Genomic DNA, 12,643 nt, shown 5'->3' with positions numbered 1-12,643 from the left:
AAAGCACCAAAAGTTGCACCTTCCCATTTAATGCATGAAAATGCATCAATAACACACCAGTGTTAATTTTTTTATGCGTTTTTTGAGTCACATGACCTATGAAAAACACAACACAAGCACAGCAAAATTGCATGCCTTTTCTGTGCCACTATCGAAAACCTTTTTTTTTTTTTCTATCGGCAAAATGCTGAATTTTGGTGTATCTCTAGTATCTATTTACTTGACATCATTTTAGATTTTACCAAAACTTGGGTTTTATATTGTGTATGTGTTCAATAAAATCAAAGTGCATTTTTTCAGCAAAACAACTGTCTAAAAAAAACACTGTGCAAATACCGTGTGACATAAAAAATTGCAACACCCATCATTTTGTTCTTTAGGGGCTCTGCTAAAAATATGTATGCAATGTTTGGTGGTTCTAAGTAATTTTCTAGCAAAAATTTTTTTTTACATATATGTGAGAAGTATCAGAACTGGCCCGGTTGGGAAGTGGTTAAAATTTACAGCCTCCACATCCCTAATAGGCTAGACTAACTTAAAAATATGAGTCGAGAGGGGCATAGCTTCGGATGGCTCGGAGATGGCCGCCTAAATGAGGAGCTCCAGCTACCCGAGGTCATATACCACGATATAGGAGGCTTTTTACAGCGGCATGACCAGCTACACGGGCCACAGCGAGTCAGCATCAAGGTCCCGGTCCCCGAGGAACCCGAGAACGCAGCTGAGCGGTACTATTCTGGAGCTGTTCCGTTCTCAGCAGCAGAGAGAAAGCATGGCCGCTCCCGGCAGGAGATCGCGCTCCCCGAGCAGGAGCCCGCGCTCAGCACAGGACGAAGCCGTCATCACAGAAGGGGGTGAGTCTCGCTCTCTGAACCTACATGACATGCAGATGATTGCAGCGGACATAAAGAATACTCTGTCAGCGGCGATCGCAGACCTGAGGAGAGACATCCACATCATTAACTTCAGGGTGGAGGAGATGGAGCTTATGGCTGCCCGCCATGACACCTCTCTGTGCCAAGTGCAAAAGGTTACTGAGTCCCACACTACACACCTCAGGGTTTTACAAAGGCACATTGAGGACTTAGATAATTGTGACAGAAGCCACAACCTAAGAGTGCGGGGATTACCTGAAAACATTGACCCCAGCAGACTCTCGCAAATGACAGTATTCCTTTTCAATGATATTTTGGAAAGGCCACAGGACACACCGATAGAGTTCGAACGGCTACACAGAGCCCTCAGACCCCGAGGCAGGGAAGCAGACCCCCCACAGATGTAGTCTGCTGCCTGGTGAGCTTCCCCCTGAAGGAGGAAATCCTGAGAAAAGCTTGCAACAGGGGACGTATAATGTCACACGGGGCAGAAGTAAAAATTTACCAGGATCTCTCTAACATCACCTTGCAAAGAAGGAAGGAACTGAGACCACTGCTAGCCCTCCTACGAGTGAGATCCATTGCATATAGATGGAAATTCCCATTCTGTCTCTCGTTGTCATGGCCGCACCGCAGCACTGAGAGTGCCGGAGGATCTAGACCATTTTTGCATGCACTTTAGAGATCCCCAAAGTGGAGCTCCCTGATTGGTACAGCGATTTCCGCTTTCCACAAGCAAGAAATGCCACCTCTATGGAAGGGGTGCACGAAGCAGGCCAAAGAGACCCCAACTGCCACCGCTCTCTGGCCCCACTCTACCACCCACCAACAGCACAAGATTCGCCGAGGAATGGCAGCCCAACGGCTTCTCCGGCTCATCGCAGAGCAAGAATTTCAGCATAGGGAAGACAATATCCAGACAATATCCAACACTGAAAAGTCACCTGTGGACCAAGTAAGAGCCTTCGAACTGCATGCGAAAGCTCTTTGGCTTACCTAAAGGACTACGATTTGGCAAAGCCCTGTTCCTCTATGCATGGGGTACTGACAGAACTCCGACCACCACCTTGATGACATATAAAGGAACAACTACAGCCCAACATCCCCCATCTTTCCCAGCTCACTCTCGAACCAGCAAAATGTCCAGGAGAGAACTATGGACGGTACGTACTGCCCTCTCACTGCACGTGTCCTCATCTATAGGGACGATCCCTGGAAGAGCTCCTATGCTGGGTCGTACACTCCAACTTGGAGGTAATGTGCTCACTCCTATCTATACCCCTCTCCCTTGCCCCCCCCACCGAATACCACCCTGCCCCCATCTACTGAGATACTTGTACCCTCAATCCACAAAGCGACATGCAACAGCAGAGTCGGCTACAGTGACTTTTTGCTAGCCTGGCAACAACCTATACCCAGTAGTCAAACCAGAGACCCTGGTCCACAGCATGAGCTATATTCTTTTTATTTTCTTATTTAGTTTCTGTTTCCGTTTTTGCTTGTGTTTAAACTTAAACATAGATAGAGTTGATTTTGTCCTCTCAATTGTCAGACTTGTATTGCATCCATTACAACGAATGGTTCAACCTGAGGGTCCGCAGGATAGAGGTCTGTAGGTCAAACCAACACCCCCAAGAGCACTCTGGCTCAATCAAGGTGAAATAAAGCAACCCCAAGTACAGAAACCAGACCGAGATTACCTGGTGCTCAAACCAGTTGTTTACTTAGTTGCTTCCCGAGAGCTAAGAGACCTGCAGACTCTACCAAAGGAACACCTCTCATACTAATTGAATGCTTTGAAATGCCAGGGGCGATACAGATCTAGGTTGAGGTACAAATGTTTGTTTTCTTATGTTTGTGATAGCAACCTTTTTGGTTTAGAATGATTAGATGTGTACATACGACATGCTTCAACGCCTAAGTCATTTGAATAGTAGTGAATTCACATCGGTCTACATTACCGTCACACCTAATAGTAGACCCCCAGACGCACTAGACCCAATAGCCTCGTTCCAACGACACACTCGGACAACCTTATAGCTGGAACCTGCTCCTCCCCACACTCCGAGAAAGCTTAGCTGAAATATCCTTCTGCCAATCAGTACTCAAAATATCCCTGTGCCCTTCGCACTCGCCTTGCCACGACCTATCCGTGCATACTTACACCACCTCATGTAACAGTCGCAACCCGTAACTCCCAACTAAACCAATTACGAGCCTCCGCATTAGCACTACAGACCTCCATGGTAGCTGAAATCTCGACCAATCCGAAACCCTTCTCTACCTCCCCCCGACCCAGCAAACTCTGGTAGTCCATGCTGACCTGTTCCTGACCCCCCTCTCCTCCCTTTGTCAGTAGTTCCAAACACTTACCCCCAGGACACACAACCATCTCCCCTTCCACCCCACCCCAACTCCCACACCGCACCAGATATATCCCTTTGAACTCCCTGCTTGACACCCCACCAGACCCCTACTTACACCTCCCTCTACCCCAAAGCCCAGCGTCCCACGACCCTTGAGACCCTAGAAGATAGCTAATTTGTATGATGCACTCTATCTATACACACCATTCATAGTTTCAAAGTTAGTAAGGTTGAATAAAGACACCAGTCCATCCAGTTCAACCTGAGTGAGTGTCTACAATTGTCCCTATCCCTGTACATTGCACACACATCAGTCCCTACCCTCAAGGGGCCCACTATTCTAGGTCCCCATTCATATACTAGGGCCAATTTTGGACAGAAGCCAATTAACCTACCTGCATGTCTTTGGAGTGTGGGAGGAAACCGGAGTACCCGGAGGAAACCCACACAGGCACAGGGAGAACATGCAAACTCCAGGCAGGTAGTGACGTGGTTGGGATTTGAACCAGTGACCCTTCTTACTGCTAGGTGAGAGTGCTAACCACTACACCACTGTGCTGCCCAGTACACACCACATTAGCCATGACTCCCCCTCGGTCCACAGACAAGCCTTTCTCGCTTAAGATTGTTTCCCTGAACACAAAGGGACTCAACAAACCAGAAAAAAGATCACAGGTCTTGACCACAATGCATAACATGAAGGCAGATATCGCATTCCTACAGGAAACCCACTTTAAAACTGGATCCGCCCCCAAACTTGAAAACCATCGTTATCCACTAGCCTTCCACGCAACAACCCCAAACTCGAAAACAAAAGGAGTCTCGATTCTAATAGCGAAGAACCTCCCTCTTCAAATAAAAGATACCCTCGTAGACGACCAAGGGAGGTACATATTTATTAAAGGAACGATAAGGAACAAACCCATTACGCTAGCTAATTTAAAGCCCAAACACCTTGCAGGTCCCTTTCTTTAGGTCAGTTATTCTTCTATTAACCACCTTTCAATCCGGAATGCTAATTTTGGGGGGAGACTTCAACGTCCCCTTGAATCCCCTACTTGACTCATCTACGGGTACGGCCCAACTCCCATTCTGTGCATTAAAACAAATTAGATTAGCCCTACAAGAACTCGCCCTGCATGACACCTGGAGATACATGCACCCCCAAACTAAGGACTACATGTTCTTCTCAGCCCCCCACAATAAGTACACTCGATTAGACTACCTCTCCATCAGCCAACAAGATTTACCACTCATCTCGTCTTCCACAATCGAACCTATGACTATCTCAGACCACAATCAGATTACCTTGCGGCTAATCCTCCCGCTCACTAACCACAGTACCAAAATCTGGAGACTTGATCCCAATTTACTCACTGACCAAGTTAATGTACACAAACTAGAAACAACCATTGCCAACTATTTCGTAGACAATGACACTCTTGACACCACATCACTGACTCAATAGGAAGCACATAAGCGTGTGATACGCGGACATCTCATCTCCCTTGCCTCGTCCATAAAACGTGATAAACAAAAACAACTAAAATGACCTACTTGCCAAAATACAAATATTAGAAAGGAAACAAACGCGATCTAGCCCAACGCACCCTTGAGGAACTCTCTGAAACACAGAGAAGTCTTCTAGATATTTTAGGCCATAAGATCAAAAGAAAACATGTCTTCTCACAAAAGCTCTTTTACGAGCACAGCAACAAGAGTGGTCACCTACTAGCATAGGCCATACGAACTAAAAAAATCTAGAATAACTGTCCACCAGTTAAAAACTCCAAAGGGAAACACGGTACAGAGCAAACCAGATATTGCACAAGAATTCGAAAATTTCTACTCACAACTTTACGACCTACACGCCACAGAGCCCCAACAAATAGGGATGTCGGCTAGGACAGCCTTCATTGAAATCTTTCTACAAATCCATTGCCCCAAAGCAATATCCCCGGAAACCTTGGCTCAGCTAGACCTACCCATAAGGATATTTGAATGGGACATGGCCCTCAAAAGTCTGAAACGTGGGAAAAGCCCAGGCCCAGACGGTCTCTTAGCAGTATATTATAAAACATGTGCGGAAATTCTACACACCCCATATCTCAAAGCGTTCAACTCTATTTCTTCAGACTGCCCACTCCCCCCATCCATGTTGGAGGCCCACATCACAGTAATAACAAAAGAAGATAAGGACCCCTCACAAACAGCAAATTACAGACCGATATCCCTTTTGAATCTGGATGTAAAAATTTTCGCTAAAATCCTAGCAAATCGCTTGCTCCCCCTTCTTCCCAATATTATTGAGCAAGATCAAGCGGGCTTTGTCCCTGGCAGAGAAGCCAGGGACAACACCTTAAAAGCGATCAACCTACATCACTTCCTGACCTCAACCAACACTGCAGGTTTATTTTTATCATTGGATGCAGAGAAGGCGTTTGACAGGGTAGCCTGGGACTACATGACAGCAGCTCTTAAATTCATGGGAATAGGGTGCCGCCTCCTAAGCTACATACTGGCCCTATATTCTAACCCCACTGCAAAGGTCCGAGTTAATGGCTTCCTGTCAAACGCCTTCTCCATCCGCAATGGTACGAGGCAGGGGTGTCCCCTTTCCCCAGTGCTCTTTGTGCTCACCCTAGAATCCTTCCTACGATGACTGAAAAACAACCCAGACATTAGAGGAGTTTGAACGGCCAGTAAGGAATATAAGCTAGCGGCTTTCGCCGATGATATTCTCCTATTCCTTACTGACCCACACATCTCTTTGCCTAACCTCTTAAAAGAATTCCACCAATTTAAGTTCATCTCCAACCTCAAGATAAATGTTTCCCTTCCCAACAGTCTAGTAGTCCAATGCCAGAGTAACTTCCCCTTCAAGTGGAAGGAAGATCATATAACCTACCTCGGAATTTTAACTCCCCCAGCGCCTGACAGACTTATATAGTAAAAACTACCTCCCCATTCTACAAAGCCTCACCGACGACTTCAAGCGATGAAACAAACCCATCTTCTCCTGGTTTGGTAGAGCGGCAATATTAAAAATGAACACCCTGCCTCGCCTGCTATACATCATGCAAGCCGCACCAATCCACATACCCACCACCTTTTTTAAGAACTACAAGAGTCTTTGTACTCGTTTCCTATGGGGGGGACCGTAAACCCAAAGCTAGCTTCCGGCTTTTTTCGCTACCTAAAACTAAAGGAGGGATTGGTCTACCCAACATAAGAAACTACTATTATGCTTGCCAGCTCACCAGGGTAGCAGATTGGAACATCCACAGCGGCACGAAAGAATGGGTTCACCTTGAGGCCTCCTTTTTCCTACTACCACTACACTCGCTGCCATGGATAACCCACAAACACATACCAATTGATATCCTATCCCACCCTCTTATTGGCCCTACCCTCAAAGCTTTCCAAAATACCTGCAGGACAACACTCCTTTCTTCCACTCCGAGCCCCCTCACACCAGTTTACCAGAACCCTGACTTTCCACACGGACTACGCAGCAACTTCCTAAACGATTCTTGGCCACATAAAAATGCGCTAGTATATCATTTTTACTCACAAGGCAAACTCTTACCTCGGGACAAGCTACCTTCTAACGATGGAAGCCCCCCCCCCCCCATCTCCTCGTGGAACTATCTACTGGTGGCCCACTACTTAAACAACCTAGATAGGAAATACAAGACCTCTAGACCCCTACTACCATTTGAATCTCTATGCTTAACTGATACCCCGCAACGCCATCTTCTGTCAGCAACCCACTCTCTTCTCTAACACCCCGTCAAACACAGGCAAGGCCTGCCTGTCCTGGGAGAAAGACCTTGACCTGTCACTCTCTCCAGAAGATTGGGTCCGAATCTTCCAGACCATACACAAGGGCTCTGTGAACGTCACAGCACAAGACAACGGATATAAAATTCTAACAAGCTGGTACCGCACCCCTACATTAATCCATAAATATAAACCAGATCTCCCAGATATATGTTGGAGATGTCAAAAAGAGAGAGGCTCGATTCTACACATTTTCTGGAGCTGCCCCACCGCATCATTACGAAAGTCACCACTCTCAATTTGGAGTTCTCACCGGCCCAATTCCTTCTCCATCACACACACCACACAAATAGTCTCTATTTTAAGTCCCTAGCCATGCATATGGTTAATGCGGCTAAACAATGCATCCCAATCCACTGGGGGACCACTCAAACCCCTTCATCCAAAGAATGGCTCTACAGGATAGCTAACGTTGCCGAAATGGAGCGACTAATTTCCCAGACACACCCACAAAATTTGCATTGAAATGGGCCTGCTGGACCCACTTCACCACAACGACAGAATACCATAACCTGACATCCCCCGTGACGCGACAAACTAGCCCCACGGAAGATGCCCTACCCTAAAACGACAGTCCCCTACCCTCTACCATCCTATGTCCTTAACACATACCCCAAGGTTGGTATTTTCCGATCTCTGAACACACTAACCTGTCTATACCCCCTGTACACTTTACCCCTATGGAGGGAGAGAGAGATGGCACCCATTCCATCCCCCCCTACTCCAAACCGCCACCATTCCCCTACCTACCCCTTGTCAGCCCATTATCCTTTCTCCATTTTCACTGATGCCCATTATCCCCATACAGAAGTGTGATATCCAACCCAGACTCAGCCTGGATTGTACAAGCTTTTCTGCCTTACGCTGCAAGAGGTGATGATGTCAAGGAACTTTCTCCCATACCGCACCCTGGCACACTGCAGACCCGTGAGCGTAAGAGCAAATGAATATATCACACTCGGCTCAATATGTGGGCCAAACTACTCGGACCACGGAGGACGATAATTTATATACAAACGGCTCTACAGTGTACCCTGCTTCATTTTTCACCCCAACTTAATGCTGCTTCCTTTCGACCTAAATTATGTTTTGTTCTAGATGAATGTTCTGTCTTGGATAAATGATGTGCCCATATCCTCTGTAAAACTGTTTACTTCTGTAATGCTACTTACTGAGCTGTTATTCGTTTTACCTTTAATAAAATTTTCATGGGAATTTTTTTTTAAAATATATGAGTCGAAAAGCACTGCAAAGAGCTCAGTAACATAAAGCAATATTCACAAGGTACTTTGTATGGGCTTGCTTTAGCTCTGAAAGTAGAGCCCAATCTATTGATATGGGCTTACCTTAGCACAGTGGTGGTGAACCTTGGCACCCCAGATGTTTTGGAACTACATTTCCCATGATGCTCTAGCACTCTGCAGTGTAGCTGAGCAACATGGGTAATGTAGTTCCAAAACATCCGGGGTGCCAAGGTTTGCCATCACTGCCTTAGTAAGTGCAGCTCTGAAAGTGGACCTCAATCTAGCCTGATCAGGAGGCTTCATTGCTCCTTTACAACCACAATTATCAGAGCCAGAAGAACTAAGGCTGCATTTCCTTTTCAGGCAGAAAGTCGCGCAATTTTGCGCAGGTCACCAATGTAACACGCAGACACCACCTGTAGTTTGCCAAAAAGAAGCTCATTTACTTTTTTGAGTTTCAGGCTACAAAACGCTCAGATGTGAACAGAGGCCATTTAAATGGATGGGATTTTGCTTGTTGGGTGTTTTTTAGGGCATTTTGCGAGCTGAAAACACTCAGCTGTTAATGTAGCCTTATGCCGCGTACACACGATTGGAATTTTGGTCGGAAAAAGCTCTGATGGTTTTCCGGACAGAATTCCAACAGGATTTCGCTCTAGCTGTCTTGCATACACACGATCACACACTCGACCGCCAAGAATGCGGTGACGTACAACACTACAACGAGCTGAGAAAATTACGTTCAATGTTTCCGAGCATGCGTCAAATTATTTACGAGCGTGCGTAGGAATTTGTACAGACGATCGGAATTTTTCCGATCAGAACTTTTTCAGACCCGAAAAATTGAGAACCTGCTCTCAATCTTTTGCTGGCCAAAATTCCTCCAGCAAAAGTCCAATGGAGCGTACACACAATCGCATTTTCCAACCAAACGCTCTCATCTGCCTTTTCCTGGCCAAATTTCCGATTGTGTGTACGTGGCATAATACAAACATGACAACGTCTACTCCAGTATGGTCAGAAACACAAAACAACTGAGGATGGGGGGCGGGGAAGGGCTTATTAATCTCTTTCTGGTTTGTGTTTCCTGTTGAAGGCGGAGCCAATCATCTCTCAAGTAGCTGTTCTGGAAATGAGTTGGGAAAATAATAATGAAGTAGTTAGCACTTCCACCCAGCTGCACTAGGAGTCGTTGATTCGAATCCCACCCACGGCGCTACCTGCCTGGGGTTTGCATGTTCTCCCTGTACCTGCGTGGGTTTCCTCCGGGTACTCCGGTTTCCCCCCACACTCCAAAGACATGCTGGTAGGTTAATTGTCTAAATTGGCTCTAGTATGTGTATGTATGAATGCCCCCCCCCCCCCCGATTCCCTGATGAGTTTACTTCCTCTTTCATTCCCGGCAAAGGTAAAGCATAATGGACTACTATGCATCGCATAGTAGTCCATTATGTGTCACTTACCTGACACAGGAGCCAGTGAAGTCACCGCTGTCCCATGTAGTTCGGCGCATCCATCTTCTCGGTGGGTCTCGCTGCTCCGCCGCTGTCATTCGGCGAATCCGCGATGACGTCACCCCCGCGCATGCGCACGGGAGCAGCCACTCGCGGCATATCGCCGTTGACCGCGGCGCGCTCAGTGCGCCTGCCCGCCGCTGTCTACAGCGCATGCGCCGTAGACATCAGTGCCTGTCTTTCGGCAAATATCTCCTAAACCGTGTAGGTTTAGGAGATATTTCTTGGACCTACAGGCAAGCCTTAATCTAGGCTTACCTGTAGGTCAAAGTTGGTTGTAAGGGTTTACAACCACTTTAACTGATACGGCTTGTGCTTTGAGGATCTTAAAGGGGAGCCCCACAACAAAGTTTAAAAATAAACGGAGCGGGCCCCCCCCCCCCGATTCCATACCAGACTCTTCAGTCTAGTATGGATTTTAAGGGGAACCCCCACATCTAAGTGTAAAAAAATAAATAAATAAAAAAAACTGGCCTGGGTCCCCCCTAAAATCTATACTAGACAGTTATCTAAACATGCAGCCTGGAAAATCAGCAAAGGGGGGATAAGCGAGTGCCCCCCCCCCCTTCCTGATTTTCCAGGCTGCACGTCACAAAAGGAGCAGGGTGTCTGGGTGACATCACTGGATGGCCACGCCCCATGGCTATATAAGAACTGGCAGAGATCGGAGTGGCAAAACTAAGGGAGCTAACATCGGGAGAAGACATCAGTGGAGGGAGAAGAACCAGAACCATCAGAGGAACCAGAGAAAGAAGACATCAGCAGCGCAGGGAGAAGAACTGGACAAAGAAGACATCACCGGAAAAAGAAGACACAGAGCTACGACGGGGGACATTCTTCATTTTTAATAAAGGACTTTGTCAAAAACATGTGTACTGTATATATTTATTTTTGGGTGAATGAGTAGGGGCACAATGTACCCCTACTCATTCACATGGGGGGGCTGGTATCTGGGGGTCTCCTTACAGATTCCGAACCTGACCTTAGATTGTAAGCTCCTCGAGGGTAGGGACTGATATGAATGTATAATAAGCGCTGCATAAATTGACAGCACTATATAGATCTCCTTTAAAGTGTCGATTCCCTGTAGTAACTTTTTTCTTTTTGGTCCCCCCCCTCCCTTTTATAAAACTGTTAAAAAATATGTTATTATGATTTGTATCTTTGTGTTTTCAGCCTAGGCCGGGCCCCATTGCCTCCTGGAATTGCTACGTCACAGCTATCTCAGGAGGCAGTGTGCTGTGTTTCTGCAAATGCACTCAAATACTGCTTCCAACTAGGGTGTCAATACATTGAAAATGGCTGCGTTCGTGCGCAGAAAAACCTCTGTGCATTCATATGCGCTGTGCCAGTCATTCCCAGGTCCCAAATACCTATCAGAAAATCTGCGCACACACCGGACCTTGTGAGATGGTGGAGTGGAAGAACAGGGAAGGGAGTGCTTTAAGGCTCCATTGACTCTTGTGCAAATTGTCATGCGACTCTGGACATCAAAGTTGCATGTCAAGTCGCAGCCCATTCTTTTCAATGGTACCCATTTAAATCTGTGTTACTTTGAAAATGTGCTTGCACTACTTTGATGCAACTTTGATCCAGACAGTGCAACACTGGATCAAAGTTGCGCTGGAAATCATGCAACTTTGGAGTTGCACAAGTGTGAATTGAATCTAAGGAAAATCCTACAATTGTGCACACACTGCTTATTTCTGTAGCGGGTGTTTCTGATTGGCCGCAGACAGGAAGCCTGAAAAAACCAATGACAGGCTTGTTTGAGGCTGTATACCATGTAATCATGTGGAGACAATACCTGTTGTTAGGGATGGCTGTGCACCCCTGGATGCTGACAGTTCACATCCAGGGGTGCACATCCGACCCTAACTGCAGGTAACCACTTGGCGATGTCAGCCTACCATTGATTTGTACAGGCTTCCTTTCTGCGGCCCATCAGAAACATCTGCCCATACCCGCTACAAAAATACACTGATCTGGGCAATGTACAGCCTTACGCGGGCATGCGCATGCTGCTTTATATTTTGTGAGGAGGTTGATGAGTAGGGTCTGCATTTTTAGAACATATCACATGGTTTCCTTTTTTTTTTTTTTCACTTAATTGATGCATCACCATATGATACATCATTCAGCTCTTTGCACCACAGTGCATTATGATGAGCTTTGCTGGCATGTAGAAACAGTGAGCTGCACTGTGTAAAAACGCATATAAGTACATGCTACATTTTTGCGCAGTGCACCTGTATGATGTGAATAGTGACTGAGCTCAGCTGTCAAACCTGATTCCGCCAGGAAGCTGTCAAAGCCAACAGCCAATCATAGGAGGCAAAGGCAGTCCCTGCCCTACAGTGGCATGTATAGGTGCAGCTGCTGGGCGGGGAATGCCTCCGCCATCTACTATTGACTGGAAGAAATAGAACGCTGGATAGCCTCACTCCAAAAAAAGTTCACTTTTATTAAAAAAATGGATATCAAAGCATCACAGGGCAATACAGACTAACTGCACAGCTGCTGACGTGTTTCACACCAGATATGGTGCTTAGTCATAGCTATGACTAAGCATCATGTCTGGTGTGAAACGCGTCAGCAGCTGTGCAGTTAAATAAAGGTGAACTTTTTTGGAGTGCAGCTATCCAGCGTTCTATTTCTTCCATGATCTCTGTTGCAAACAGAGGCAGCACCCTGCTTGATTGCGGAGACAGTTGTTCTTAGGAGAGGTGATTATTTTTGGAGCGGTCCATTCCTATGATTGGCTGTCGGCTTTGACAGCTCCTCGGTGAGATAGCTTAGGG

The 12,643-nt window shown here is 46.5% G+C and overlaps 1 protein-coding gene across 1 annotated transcript in view; it reads right to left on the bottom strand.

Moving 5' to 3' along the window:
• Positions 1-12,643, bottom strand: part of G3BP1 (G3BP stress granule assembly factor 1) — a 93,724-nt gene that overhangs the window by 80,101 nt on the left and 980 nt on the right. The gene's annotated exons all lie outside the window — the stretch shown is intronic.

The sequence above is a fragment of the Lithobates pipiens genome, unplaced genomic scaffold, assembly GCF_037356315.1.
Source record: "Lithobates pipiens isolate NorthernLeopardFrog02 unplaced genomic scaffold, aLitPip1_a1.2 Scaffold_8, whole genome shotgun sequence".
Taxonomy (NCBI): Eukaryota; Metazoa; Chordata; class Amphibia; order Anura; family Ranidae; genus Lithobates; species Lithobates pipiens.
This window is presented reverse-complemented; position numbering and strand designations above follow the sequence as displayed.